The following is a 14,414-nucleotide window of genomic DNA, read 5'->3' as shown; positions in this document are numbered from 1 at the left end:
TAGTAATGTTAGGCTTCCCAGGCAGTTAACAGGAGAGAGAAAGCATTCCTCCGTCAGCCCATTGCTGGTACAAGACTCCCTAGAGAAACCTTTTCTGTTAGCTGTAGAGAGCACTTGTATCTTAAGTGCCTCAATAAGGCCTGAAGTTGCATGTGATGAAAGGGGTTAGAGCATTTGTACAAGCAGATGTTCTGGATGTGTTTGTTTCATGGTATCTGGCATTCCTCAAAGAAGAAGTCATTGTCTGCAGGTGTGGCTTAACACTTTTCCATACTTTTACACAGGTGGATATGCACACCATGCACTTTCCTCTTCCTCAAAGACATCTATGGTGGCCACGAGACCCTGAAACTGATAGCAAAGGAGACAATCTGGCTGCAGGATAACACTATGGAAAAAAAAAATAATAATTTTGGACAGATTTTTTAATTTTAATTTTCAGTACAGGCTCATTACCCTGTAAAACCAGAGCTGGAGCTGTCACAAAGGAGATGGAGAAGATCACACTGTCATATGTGGAGGGCAAGACAGTCTTTCTGGGTGACAGTCAGACTTGGATCAGCTTAAGGCAGTAGCAAAACTGCCTCCAAAAGCTCTGGAAGACTGTCAGACCAAAAAGCCAAGATTTTGAGAATGCTCGGTATGTCATTTGAAATCCTTCCTAGTTCCTTCTTTACATATAAAGACTTTCACTTTTTTGTTTGTTATGTTTTGTTTTTCTGATCCAAAAAACTTTGAGAACAAGGTGTTTTATTGTGCAGAGGGGTAAACAAAACCATTAAAAAACTGAGATGGCTCCTACGAATAAAACACTACCCTGGTGAAGCATCTAAAAGCATCAGAAGAAATAGATTCCAAAGTAGTAGAACTAGAACAGCCTGCTTTGTGTTTGTCATGAATGTGGGCTTTTTACAGCTACCTTTAAGGCTGTTGCCTTGACTGTATCACATAACTGCTGGGCCATGTAATACACGCTTCCACCTGGGATGAATTCATTTCAGGATTAACTGCCTGAACTTTCTCAACAAAGTTTGCAGCATTGAAAAGACCCCTGTGCAATGTGGTGCTCGGGCAGTTGTGTGCATGTGCGAATCTCTGCAGAAGTGGAGAGGGATCAAAAATTCCTGCTAATGGAGTCTGTGCACATCCAGCAGGATCTCTGGTCCAGAAACTAGCACTTCGCCAAGCCTGATTGTGTGGCTGAGACAGCATCCCAGTCTGTATTTATGCTCACACAAGGTGACTCTGGTGAAATCCAGGTCTCCTCATATGAATCGTTTTGTCCATCTTTGTGTCGTGGTTTAACCCGGCTGGCAGCTAAACACCACGCAGCCGTTCGCTCACCCTCCCCCCTCCCTCTCTGGGACGGGGGAGAGAAATGGAAAGTGAAGCCCGTGAGTTGAGATAAAGACAGTTTAATAAGACAGGAAAATAATAATAACAAAATAATAATAACAATAATAACAATAATGTTACAATGGTGATAATAGGAAAGTAATAATAATATGTACAAACAAGTGATGCACAATGCAATTGCTCACCACCCGCTGACCGATGCCCAGACTAACCCCGAGCAGTCCCACCCTCCTCCCACGGCTAGCCACCCCTATATATTGTTTAGCATGACGTCAGATGGTATGGAATACCCCTTTGGCTAGTTTGGGTCACCTGTCCTGGGTCTGTCCCCTCCCAGCTCTTACTGCACCCCCAGCCTGCCTGTTGGCAGGACAGAGCAAAAGGCTGAGATGTCCTTGGCTTGGTATAAGCACTGCTCTGCAACAATTAAAACATCGGGGTGTTATCAGCACTCTTCTCATCCTAAGCCAAAACACAGCATTCCACCAGCTACTAGGAAGAAAATTAATTCTGTTCTAACTGAAACCAGGACACTTTGTGAAACAGTTTTAGGACTTTTTAAATCATAATGAAAAATAAATAAATAAGAATTAAATGAATATTTCATATATTAATTATTAATAAAGTTTTTAATTAAGGGGAAAATCAGTTTTATTAGTTACTTTTTTATTTTTTTTATAATTGCTATTTCCTCCTGAGGCCCTCTGAAGTGATTCAGTACTATGTCTCTACTGGACTGACCTGGTGCTAGCTAGACATCTCACAGTTCAGGGTGAAGTGTTGGGGAGTCTTTCATAACTTTGAAAGAATCAGGTGATTTCCTAGTGTGAGGAATGTTTTAACAATTCGTGTCCATAAAGAACAATTCTGTTTGAATCCTGTCTGCCTCTGGGCCCTGCACTGGCAATTTAATTCTTGAACCACAGATGCAGTGTGTCCCAGTCTCCCCCTCATTCTAGTCAATTTATCACTTCTTAAATTTATGAACCTGTTTGCTTTTGTTATTCCGGACTTCTATTTCTAACACTGCTATAGATGTGTCTGTGAATGGCTGGGGAAGAATGTTTTAATTACTCGTGTGTCTGGGAGTTTCAGAACAACTGATAACAACTAGTGACTGTTATGGGATACTATGTGGATCTTTGGTATCTGGTTAGGGGGGGCCGAGAGATAAAGAGGAAGGAGAAAGAAGCTGAAGGGCGGCTGGGAGACAAGACTTGAAGAAGATGTTCCGTAAACTTGGTATGGTGCCCAGTAAGTACAAAGGTGGAGAGGAAGACTACGAGCCTTCAGCATGAAACACCCCTAGAGACCCCCAGAAGAGACCCCAGAGGAGACTGCGCATGCTCCAGTAGGAGGGACTGCACCCCGGAAGCTAATTTTAATAATCTATTTTTTTAGAAGTAGTAATGAATATGTATTAGTCTAGGAGCATAAAAATCAGCTGCTTGATGTAACTGGTGTGCGTCCTGGTGGAGCGGAGACTCCCGGTGCACCCAGCGCTGTTTGCTTACCTCTATTCCTTTATATTCTTTCAATAAATCCTATTTTTTTATTTAATCCTAATTTGAATCCTGAGCCATTTATAACACTAGGAATACAGAAATAGGTATCACAGAGGTTGTCCAAGTGAATTTTTCTGTGATTTCTCCCAGAGCCTAACAGTTTGGAATATTATATCTGCTTTCCACAGGGACTTTGGAAAAGTCTGTCTCAGACTTCAGTCTTCCCTTGTAGGTAAGTGTCAAAACTCTCCATCACTTTTCACACTAAGTTCTTGTTCTCTTGTTCTCTTTCTCTCTCCTCCCATCTTTCTCCTGCATCTTTCATTTCTTTTTTCTTTTTTTTTCTTTTTCTTTTGGAGTTTTTCTCAAGTTTCAATGACACCTTTTTGTATGCATAACGCTGACTTGTCCTCATTTCCATTGGATTCCACATCACAAACCCATGATCTCTACAGAGCACACCATAAAGTATCTCTAATCCTCTCATCTCCTCTAGTCAAGGCCTTCTTCATTCTTCCCCCATCTTCCAGTTTCCTCTGCCTTCTCTATTTCTCTCCTTTGCTCTTTTTCTCACTTATTTCTACAGCATTACAGTTAGCAAGGCATTCATACTATTCTGCTGGCTGCTAGGACCAATCACAAGAACAAGGTGGACGTCAAGGCAACTTGACATACTCAGTTCAACATTATTCTTCATTTCCCCTCTCCCTGAACACAGATTTGTTCAATGACATCTGTCATTTGTCTGCATTTTTAATAGCTCTGTCCCATCTTCAGGTTTTCTCTTATGAGCCTTGCACTGGGCATGCCGCGAGGTGCCACTTAAAAAAAACACAAGTATGATGTTTGCTCTTTGGGGGAGCTCTGTCTGTGTAACAGATCTGGTGTCAGTGCTGCAACACAAGCTGTGCTGACAGTTTCATACCCATGAATTAACACTCAAGTCTGCCAAGGAAAAGCAGCCGTGTAATTGGTGAGGTCCTGCGGTTTGACTGTTCGGCAGTGTCAAGGCACTTGGGGCACCTATTGTATTTGTCATTGCTCTCCCTGGATAGCACTGAAACATTACTTTGAATTGACAGAACATGACAGAGAACACAAAATCAATGCTAGATGTACCCAGACATCACAACTCCTTATGGTACTCTGTAAGGGTGGGGAGTGAATAGACTTTTATTTTTCCACCTCTTTAGTTTTATTCTTTCAAAGCGAGATGCCCTCATCATTAACTCAAGCTGAAATAGCTTAGGGCAGTTTCTGTGCATACAAAGGAAGGGCACCCATATTTTCACAGGTTCGAATCTGAAACCACTTATACGACTCTTCCACTTTTTGTTACATTATGGGCCCATTGCTCTTGGATTAAAACAATCATCATAAATCCCTCACAATACTCTAAAGGAGGCAAGAAAGGACACTTTTCTCCTTCTGGAAACAAAGAAAATATAGAGTTCTGATCCAAAATATGCAACTATCTGTGGTGACAAAAAGGGTTTAGTAGCAAAAAAAGTCAATTTTTAGATGTCAAACTGGACATTCCCTCAAAGGAATTGCTTTTCATTAAAGCTTATCACTATGTCCATAGAAAACCAACTTCTTTAAGAAGTGTCCCCTTAGACTAAAGTTGAGGCAACTAAAATCACTAGGCTTCAAAGAAAAATATCTCTCTGTTCTGTTTTCTTCTAAATAAAAGAGATTTTTTTTTTCCAAGAAATAAAACTTATATCCACTAATATTTCTGTAGGTGAAGCAATTTGGCTCTGTATTTCTAAACACATTTTACACTGGCTTGAAACACTTTGTATCATACTGAGCAAAGGCAGGCTATTTCTGAAATAGCTTTTTGCACATGTACTCTGACTGTATTTTGCTTTCCTTCATCATTTTGTTGCTATGCTATTGATTTTTGTATTAAAATAGAGATACAAATCCCAACAACATACATGTTTAAAAGTACAGAAATCTTTCCTCTTTTTTAATTAGTTCCCCCTTCTCTGACTCCATTTATTGAAATCTCAAGGGCCAATTGCTGCAATTCTTATTCAGTCAAAATTCCCATTAATCCATACATGTTTCCATAATAATCTGTTATGAAAATAGCAGTCATATCAGGTTATAGTTTTCTAACATCATTACATGGAAGAGGAAAGAGAGGAGGAAGAACTGTATGGAAAAGAAGCTTTTACTGTAAACCAAAACCATCCAAAGTAATTAGCTATATCTGGGAAACATTCATGATTACCAAAAGAAAAGTGATTAATTTTAATTAATGTCTCTGTTTTACCAGGGTATCATTCACATTGGAGAAGGGATATTTTTCCTATTTATTTTCTTCCATTGGACCACGTGTGTCCTCCTCCTCCCATTCCCAACAATTTCTATTGTTTTACTTGTCAGATTGATCAAAGTATGGCCTTCAGTGATCCTAAACCCATTCATCAGAAAGTCTAATAAAAGTGTTGAACTCTTTTATTGATAGACAGTTGTACAAATTATGGGCCCTAGCAAAGATCAGCCACCTCTGACTTTCCCTCCTCCACTGTCATATGAAAGTATTGCTTACCCAGTGACAGAAAGGCTTTTGTTTTGTGTCTTCAACAAAATGAATCCTGCTGGAAAATAACACCAGATATGGTTATTCTTCTCCAGTAAAGTGTTGTCCAGTGCAGCTTTCCAGAGATCTCCAAAGGCCACTTCAGCGCTGCTTGATATGTCAGAATGAAGATTATCAAATAAGCAATCAGTGGGATGTCACAGACCATCACAATTTATAGCACTACTAATCTATCTCCCCTTCTTTTTCAGATTGAAGGGCTGTCTTGTTTCTACGGAAGAAGCAGCCCAAGTAAATCCAGTAGCACAGCTATGTATCTGCACAGGGAGGTCAGTAGATAAGCAACAAGCACCACTGTTAGAGGTGGTTAAGGTATTCCAGCTAACCCTCATTTAATTAGAAAAATGATTTTTTTAATTAAAAGCACATCTCTTTTTTCCCTAAGAGTCAATTTTCTGTGTAACTTGATTCACAGATTTCCTATTTTTTTGTTATAATTGTAAACATATTCTATAACTTACACGATGGTGAACTGGAACTACTTAAAGAGGGAACTTGCGGTGCATTGTAAGAGATGAAGTAAAGCCAGAGAAATCAACCTACCAATAAGACAAGGAGCACAAGATAACACAGTAACTTTATATCACCAAATTATTTTGCTAAAACAGTTTTGTTTTTTGTTTTTTTTTCAGTATTCAAACTTTTGTCAAGAAAAAATGTAATTTTGAATGCAAAAAAATTTCAAAAAACTGCAATTCACATTAAATTGCAAGTGAGCTGTGTTCATTCTACAGCATAGATTGGATCACCAAGTATCTGTTGTTCATATCACTATCTCATATACTATTTACACCAGCAAGTCCAGTAGCAATACTTCAATCTTCTTAGTATTGCAAATATAGTTCTTAAAAAAAAAAAAAAAATCTTTTAAAGAAGCTTTTTAAGATAAACACATCTGAAGCTTGCCTTCTAGCAAGGAAACAGGTCTAAAAGCTGTATTTGTGGACCAGCTTCAAAATATAATTATTTTCATTTTTCTCTGAAAAAGGCTGTAAAAAAAGGCATAAAGAATCATTATACTAGAAGGAAGAGAGAAATATAGTAAAAACTTATCGCCGCATCAGCTATTTCAGGGGACTTTTAATGACTTGAAAATCTAACAGAAATCATAACAGTAATAGAAACAAGGACGTGACAAAGAGCAATATAGACCTTTTGTCTTCAATCTTCACCAAAAAAAGAAAGAAAAGGAGATTAATTATGAACAGACATTTAACTAAACCATTTTAATGAGGTGCCAGTAGTACAAGTCAAAGGAAGAACAGGTTAATGAATGCTAAGACAAATTAGGGGCACATGAGTCAGCAGGAATTGATGAAATTCACCCTAGACTACTTAAGAATATAGCCAATGTAATCTCTGAGTCATTAATAATTATCTCTAAAAACACAAGAAAAGTAGGAGTGCTCCCAGAGGACTGCAAATTAGGTATCACTACACCTATCTGTGCAAACAAGAGAGGAGGGAGAAGATCCATAGAATTACAGGTGAGTTAACCTAACACAGATCCTCACAATAATTTTGTATTAAAATTATTAAGATATATCTTTATAAACACAGTCCATATAAAGCAGATAGTATGTATTTGTCAGGAAAAAAAAAAAAAACAGCTGCAGCTGAATTTTTTGAAGCTCGTGGCACTAGGCAAATGGGAGGAAGGGTGGCCTAGTGGAATGGGGGAAATGGGAGCTTTGAAATATCTGGAGTTTAATAAAACCTTGGACATTCCCTTCCAATCCAAACCATTCTATGGAAATAATCTTAAAATCAAACTAAAGAAATAAGATCAGAATAAAATATGCATACATTTAATTGAAAATTATATTCAGTGAGCACTAGTATGCTACTGAATTTGAGAATGAGGTTTCTCAGTGAGTCCTCAGGCAACTGAGTGTGGTTGGTATTAGTGTTAGCATTATTGGTATTTTCTCTAACAGCTTGGAAGAATGTGTTTGCACATTCTCAGTGAGCTGACAGAGATCAGAAAGACAAGATTAGTCTTGAAAACTGTCTTGATAAATAAAAGCTGCCCAAAAAGCAGCAAGACAAATACATAAGCAGTATTAACAGGGATTTCCAGTGTATAGGACAGGAAACATGTATTGGTTTGGGGTGAGACATGAGATGAACTGCTGCATTCAGATGGGGGACTTACTCTTAAAGAAATTAAAAGAAAAACTGGAAATAATCTAAAAAGATTAGTAAGAATAATGTGGATAACTGTCATGCTTTTGGCTGAGACAGAGTTAATTTTCTTCATAGAGGCTCACACAATGCTGTGTTTTGGATTTTTGATGGAAATAGCCATGATAACACATGAATGTTTTAGTTGCTGCAGAGCATTGCTCTGCAAATATCTTGTCAACCCTACTGAAAGCCTGCAAACTTCTGTGAGCTTAGGCTGTTTTGCTTGTAGCTGCTTTTCTGTTTACAACAGCATTACAGAATCTGCCACATTCCTGGCTGTGCCAAAATCTGCTTGAAACTGCAAGAGAGCAAGAGAGAAAAGGTATTTTGAGAATGGAAAAGAAGACAGGGCTGAAGTAACCACACTTCAAATCTGGTGAGACTGCACCTTGAATGCTGTGTTCAGTTTTGAAACCCTCACTGCAAGGAAGATATTGAGTTGAATTGTGTGTGTGCAACTAGCCCTGTTGAAAGGATTAGAAAGCACGACATAGAAAGAACAGATGAGGGAGTTGGGGTTGTTTAGTATGGAGGAGAGAAGGCTGAAGGAAGACCTTTTTGCTCTCTACAACTACCTGAAAGGAGGTTGCAGTGAGAAGGGTGTTGGTCTCTTTTTCCCAAGTGAAAAGTCATGGGATGAGAGGAAACGGTCCGAAGTTGCACCAGGAGAGATTTAGATTGGATATTGGGAAAAATTCATTTACAGAGCACGTGGTCAAGCATTGGAACAGACTGCCCAGGGAAGTGGTGGAGTCCCCACCCCTGGAGGGATTTAAGAGATAAGGACATGGTTTAGTGATGGGACTCAGTAAGTCAGATAGATGGTTGGGCTTGATGATCTTACATGTCTTTTCCAACCTAAATAAATAATTCTATGAACTGAGGCTCCCATTTCCAGCATGGTGAGCAAGATGGTGATGGGTGCCTTCCTCTACCTCAGGATAATGAAAACCTGTTATCAGCACCTTGCCCTGGTGACTTGGAGGACAGTAATATTAACAGTCACAAAGATAAATGTTGTTCCCTTCAGTCCAAATCTCATGGTATCAGTGTTGTGTCACAAGCCCCAAAAGGGGATGATGGATGGGGAAAAAAAAAAAAAAAAAAAAAAAAAAAAAAAAAAAAGCCTGTTCTTTCATTATATTTTTAATGACTTAGACCTTACTTCTATCACAACAATATCTGATAATGATTTACAGTCCTATGCTTCTTTTACTGAGCAGACAGGATCTCAAAATTGTCTTTTCATCAAAGGAATAAACCTTTATATCTAGACTAATACAGTCCTCCTATCTTCATTTCTTTGTCTGTTTTAATAAACACCTACAGAATGGACTGAGTTATACTTCCATTGTTTTGGGCAATTTCAAGTACAAGGCCCTTTCACAACAGGGGATTTATCTGTAACCAGTGTAATTTACAGAAAATGACTATTTTAAGAGGCATAATTATTCCACTTCTGTAAAAGGCTGATGCTAGTAACAGCAACTTCAATATTATAGCAAGAATCTTTTCTACCCATTGCCTGCACTTAGGTAATTTATATCTGAAATTATTAGGAAGTTTAATATTTATACGTAACTACTTTAAAGTTTGAAATAGAAAAGTTTACATTCATGTAGCATTTCTTATTTTACATGGATTTGTGAGTGTGGTAAAAATTCTCTACTGCATTAAGACATGAAACAATAAAATGATCAGTAAATCACATATGAGAAAGTACTGAACAAAGATTACAGTTAATGCTAGTTAATGGATTCTTAGTTAATGGATTAACCTCACAATACTCTAGAAAATGCTGCAAATATTGTTCCTTTGAAACACCAATATATTACACAAGCCTTTTCCACAGGCACAGTTGGTTTCTCTTTAATAAATATGTGTAAAATAAGTAATCTAAATAACAATGTGTTTCATGTTTCTCTTCATCTAGCTGAGGCCAAACCCTTAAATTATTCATTCAGAGGATATTAAAAAATAATAGTAATAATAATAAAAGGTCTGGGACGAAGATGATCTCTCAGTCTACACTTTGGAAAGAACTGGCTTCTGCAGCAAAAATTGTTAATAAATCTGTCAGCAGAATCATAAAGGACTATAAATTCAATCAGTTGACAATGATTTGTCATTGCAAAAAAAAAAAAATCTCAATCACTGCAGCATTCAGAAAGCACCCTATATAAGAATAAATGTAATTATTCTACTAAGTGCTGTTAGACTGTGTCTTCTTGTGGGCCCCACTTTGTCTGGACAATCTGGACACTGTCAGGAGATGTGGTAAACCATCTCCTGGGAATACGAGAGACAGTGGAGGAGAAATAATGCTAAAATGATTAGGAAACGTGACATATAAGGAAAGACTGAAGGAATCAGCCCTTAGTTTTGTCAGCAGACATTCAGTGTAGTTGAAACATGGTCACAGTCTTCAAATGTGTAAAAAGCTGTTATAAGGAAGATAGTGATAAATTGTTCTCTCTGTCCATGGTAGGTTTGACAAGAAATAAACTTCTGAATCTTTACATGGTGTTTCACGTTAGATAATAGGAAAAGCTTTCTACTTGCAAGGTTAGTTCATCATCAAAAGAGACAGTTCTGACTCCTTTTCACCTGAAGCCTTAATAGGCACACTACACAGTCACTTACTAGCTTCAGATGAGTGGTACTGAATCCTGTCTCAGCAGGGATGAATTAGAAGACCTCCTGAGATCTTGTGCTACATTTATACAACTTTTATGATGTAAGTTGGGAGTACTTCTGAAGACTAATAAACATAGTGTCTCTTTCCCTTTATGTTTCCTTTTCTTTATCTCTCTTTTTCTCTTTCTTTAGCTCTAGATCTATACATTCCTCCTGTATAGCATTTCAAATGGCAACAAGAAATTATGAATTCATACCAAAATATTCAAACCATTCAGCAGAGCCCAGGGAAACCTGAATAGTTCCTTTTATGTCTCCAGCATAAGAGTATACACTACAGTCTTTAAGATTATGATTGATGGTCTGAAGTTAATGACAATCAGAACATGGTTGTGATGTACAGAAAAAAAAATATAACTAATTTTTCCATTAATGTAAAAGAAATCTGCCTCTGCTGTGAGTTGCTCAGATGCGCGGGCAAGGTGACCAGTTTTCATCTAAGGGGAGTCAACAGTAAGTTCTTTGACAATAAGATGACAGATTGCAAAGTTTAACGTCATTTTTGTTTTCTGCTGAAAAATTTAGGCATGTACTAGTAGTATTTGTTAGATATTAGGTCATGAAGTAATGCAAGGTTTAGGTCTTTGGGAAACCCTTACTGTCAGTAATTTTCAAGTATTTCTGTGCTACATATACTTCATACCTTGTAGTTGCTTGTAGAGTATTCAAGAGTTCTGGGAGTCAGGAACTAGAGAAGAGTTTAGTGCCCTATTTATCTCCTTCAAAGCACCATTAGCCTTGTAATAGCACTGTTACACCAGACAAGCAATAGGCTGCTGTCAGGGAATCAATGCTTGTGTTGACAGCCTGAGGGTGTACTCACCACTTTCCATGGTAATGATGGTTCATTCCCAAATTACATTTATATAGACTTCTGTCATTTATTTAGTATTCTCCAGATGCTATTTATAGCTCGGAGTTCTTCACATGGTACCTTTGATAATTGTTACAGGCTAATCTAATGCCAAAGACACTCACTATGTGCTGTTTCACTGTAACATCAGTTCTTGATTACCCAAGTGAAATGCATCTATGGCTGCTTTAAGCTACTGTAGCTTAGAATGTTCCTGTGCTGCTTACCTGGTAGTCAGGATAGATGCAGAGATGGCCATACTGATCATCAGTTCTTTGTTCGTGGTAATGGATAAAATAATGACTTATGATGCTTGACAGTTTTCTGTGAGGCAGCAACATACATAGGGAGAAGTTAAAGAACATCCATGTTTAATTTCTTTAGGTAGCCAGTTTTCATGACTGTGATCAGTGCAAGGATTTGAGGGAATTTACCAAATTTAAATTCTGTTTTCTACAAATAGCTTGTTCTAAATCTGGCTTAAATGACTGAAGGGAAAAGCTATGCAACTAACTTGTGGCAAGAACTAAGTGGGGATATCTTGCTGCGACACTGAATAGGTTTGACCATTTTTATTCCAGAGTACAGAATATGTTAACATTCATGATCTTCCCTACAGGTTTTTTACCAATGGGAAAAATTGCTAATAAATGGTCAGCTATAGCTTTCTGTTTCAACCTGGATTCCTGAAAAGTTCTGAAAAAATATAATCAAATACAGAACTATTTCTTAGACTCATCCTTTGCTCATCTTTTACATCAGAAGTGTCCTGAAAATAATGAAGACATCTGACAGCTTGGCTGGTCTTGATGGAACTCTTTGTATGCTTTTCAACAGAATTTCTTCACCAGTGAATTTGTGTTTCTGACAAGCTGTATGGCTGTCATATTTGGATTTACTTGCACCACAATGCTGGCATCTTGGTTCACAGCACCCATAAGCAATGAAGCAATCATTGACTTTTTAAAGGTAATATTTTCCATGCTGTCTTACTGTTTGAGACTGGCCAGGCTTTCAGATTTTAAGAATAAGATTTCTGTGCACTGGATCTACCCCAGTTCTGGCACCCTTAAAGTGCTTCAATTTTGATTGCACAGGAAGAAGCTTCATACCCTTCTAAAATTTTCCTTAAATCCCTACGAATTTTCAGATTCTGCTGATTTCTTCAAAACATTAAAAAGCCCACTTTAGTTAATCAGGCCCTAAGTTTTCTATATTTTCCCAAATGTTATAGTCTGCTCACTACAGATTATAGCAAGGCTTAAACACTGATGGACTGACCTGATAACACATGTAAAATAGGATGAAAATTACTGATGCCACTTCTTAGTGTATATGCATTTGTTGTTAGGCCAATTTTATCATGCAGTATAGTAATGAAAATATCAAACATTAGCATGCTCTTCAGCAATTTCAGACTTTTTGTTGTTGTTGTTCTTGTACAATAAGATGGTTGTTGGTCTTCTAAAAATATATTTAAGAGCAGTTCTCTCGTGTGACTAATACTACTAGCCCCATAAATGCCACGTCCATACTTAAGGTGGCTGTGGAGGAAGGGATTGAGTGAAATGGGTACCCAGAGATCCACTAGTTAGGTTCAATAACAAGCAAGGCTTTCAGACACTTTCCTAAGAACAAATAACTAAGGACACAACAATAGAAGGACAGATTTTTGTCCAAGATACACAGTTCAAGACTGTTTTCTTACACTTCTTCGATAAAATAACTGACTATCAAGACAAAGAAGCAATATAATTCCCATCTAACTGAAGCTGAGTAAAGTATTTCCTATGATGATACACAGAAAAGAATAAATTGAACTAGGAGTTAGAACAAAACACTGCAAAGAATGATAGAAAACAACTACAAAATGACATAACCACATGTTGGATTAAAGTGAATTGATAGTTCCTCAAGGATCAGTCTTGGAAAAATGCTATTGAATTGTTTCACTTATTTATAATAAATGATAGCTAAGAATATACTTATATAAAGTATTAAATAGTGTTTTCATCAATGAATTTGATAGAGATGTGCTCATGAAACTTGATAGTGGTAGTTGGGAGTCACAGCCAATACAGAACTGTGCTACTCATGAAAAAGCACTGTGTGACCTTGTGAACTGGAATGGTAGTAATAAGAAGAAATCTAATAATACCAAGAATAAGGTCATTCCCTTAGGGACTACTCACTTGAACTCTGTTATATAATGGATGCTCATCGGTTGTAAATGGCAGAACAAGACCTTGGTTCATCCTTGGATCTGTTCATCACAGGATGTCCGCACACCAATGATCTGATGACCCTGGAAAATACAAATGTGTTAGCAGTGTAAGTCAGGTGAAGCATTTCTAACAGCCAGTAAGCTTTTATACAGCCTCTATAAGTACCAGAAGTACAGAACTTCCTCTCCGTAACAGTGACATTTCCCTAGGGGAGGGTGAGTGATGGAGGGAATGAAGAAGTCTCATCTGGAAAAGTATGCGAAATGTTCAAGGAAGATAAATTCAGGTAGGACCAGGTTTACACAAGGTTCACCAAGAAACAGAGATACCATCTCTTTAATGAATACTAGATGAATTTGACATGTTTAGCATAGTACAATAAGGCCTCAGCAGGGAAATAAGGCCTCTTCACAAACCTAACAGGAACATAAATACTCAAAAAGAAGAGCTATTTAATGAAGAGACCATGTTAGCACCAAACAAGATGGTATTTGTGTACTCTGGAAGACTCAAAAATAGAAGAAAAAGGAGGCTCTGGAAGGAACAGGAGGGAATATTCAAGGAGGAATAGGAGGAGGAAGCAGCCTATTTTAATCAGTTTTTAAAAGAGACAAGGAAACATTTATTTGAAATAGCAAGGCACTGTGCCTAGTAGGTCTCTTTCAATCCTATGCTCCAGTGTAACTTATTTTTGTAGTGAAAAAGAAAAACAGGGATCAGAAAAGCTAATACAGATATCAACTTTTCAAAACTAAGAGATAAAATGTTGCTATTACCCAGTAACAGTACATTTTCTCTAATAGACTTAATTATCTCACCACTATTGGTTATCATTAACATTAATTATTGATACCAAAGTAGGATCAAGAGGTCCCAGTCAAGCTCAAGGCTCTACTGTTCTGGGGACCTGTGAGAAAAAAATAACAATAATAACAGAAAGCAGTCTGGTTTTCAAAGAGCTGCAATCTAGCTGCCCA

The 14,414-nt window shown here is 37.6% G+C and overlaps 1 long non-coding RNA gene across 1 annotated transcript; it reads left to right on the top strand.

The window, feature by feature from the left end:
- Window positions 1-6,893: 6,893 nt before the first annotated feature.
- Window positions 6,894-13,206, top strand: LOC311430099. The gene is made up of 3 exons (XR_014688561.1): window positions 6,894-6,962; window positions 7,913-8,038; window positions 11,832-13,206. It is a non-coding gene; the product is annotated as an uncharacterized lncRNA (long non-coding RNA).
- The last annotated feature ends 1,208 nt before the right edge of the window (window positions 13,207-14,414 follow it).

Source organism: Aythya ferina (assembly GCF_964211825.1).
Source record: "Aythya ferina genome assembly, chromosome: 1".
In the NCBI taxonomy this organism is placed as follows: Eukaryota; Metazoa; Chordata; class Aves; order Anseriformes; family Anatidae; genus Aythya; species Aythya ferina.
The sequence above is the reverse complement of the archived record's forward strand: the minus strand, read 5'-3'. Positions and strand labels throughout refer to the sequence as shown.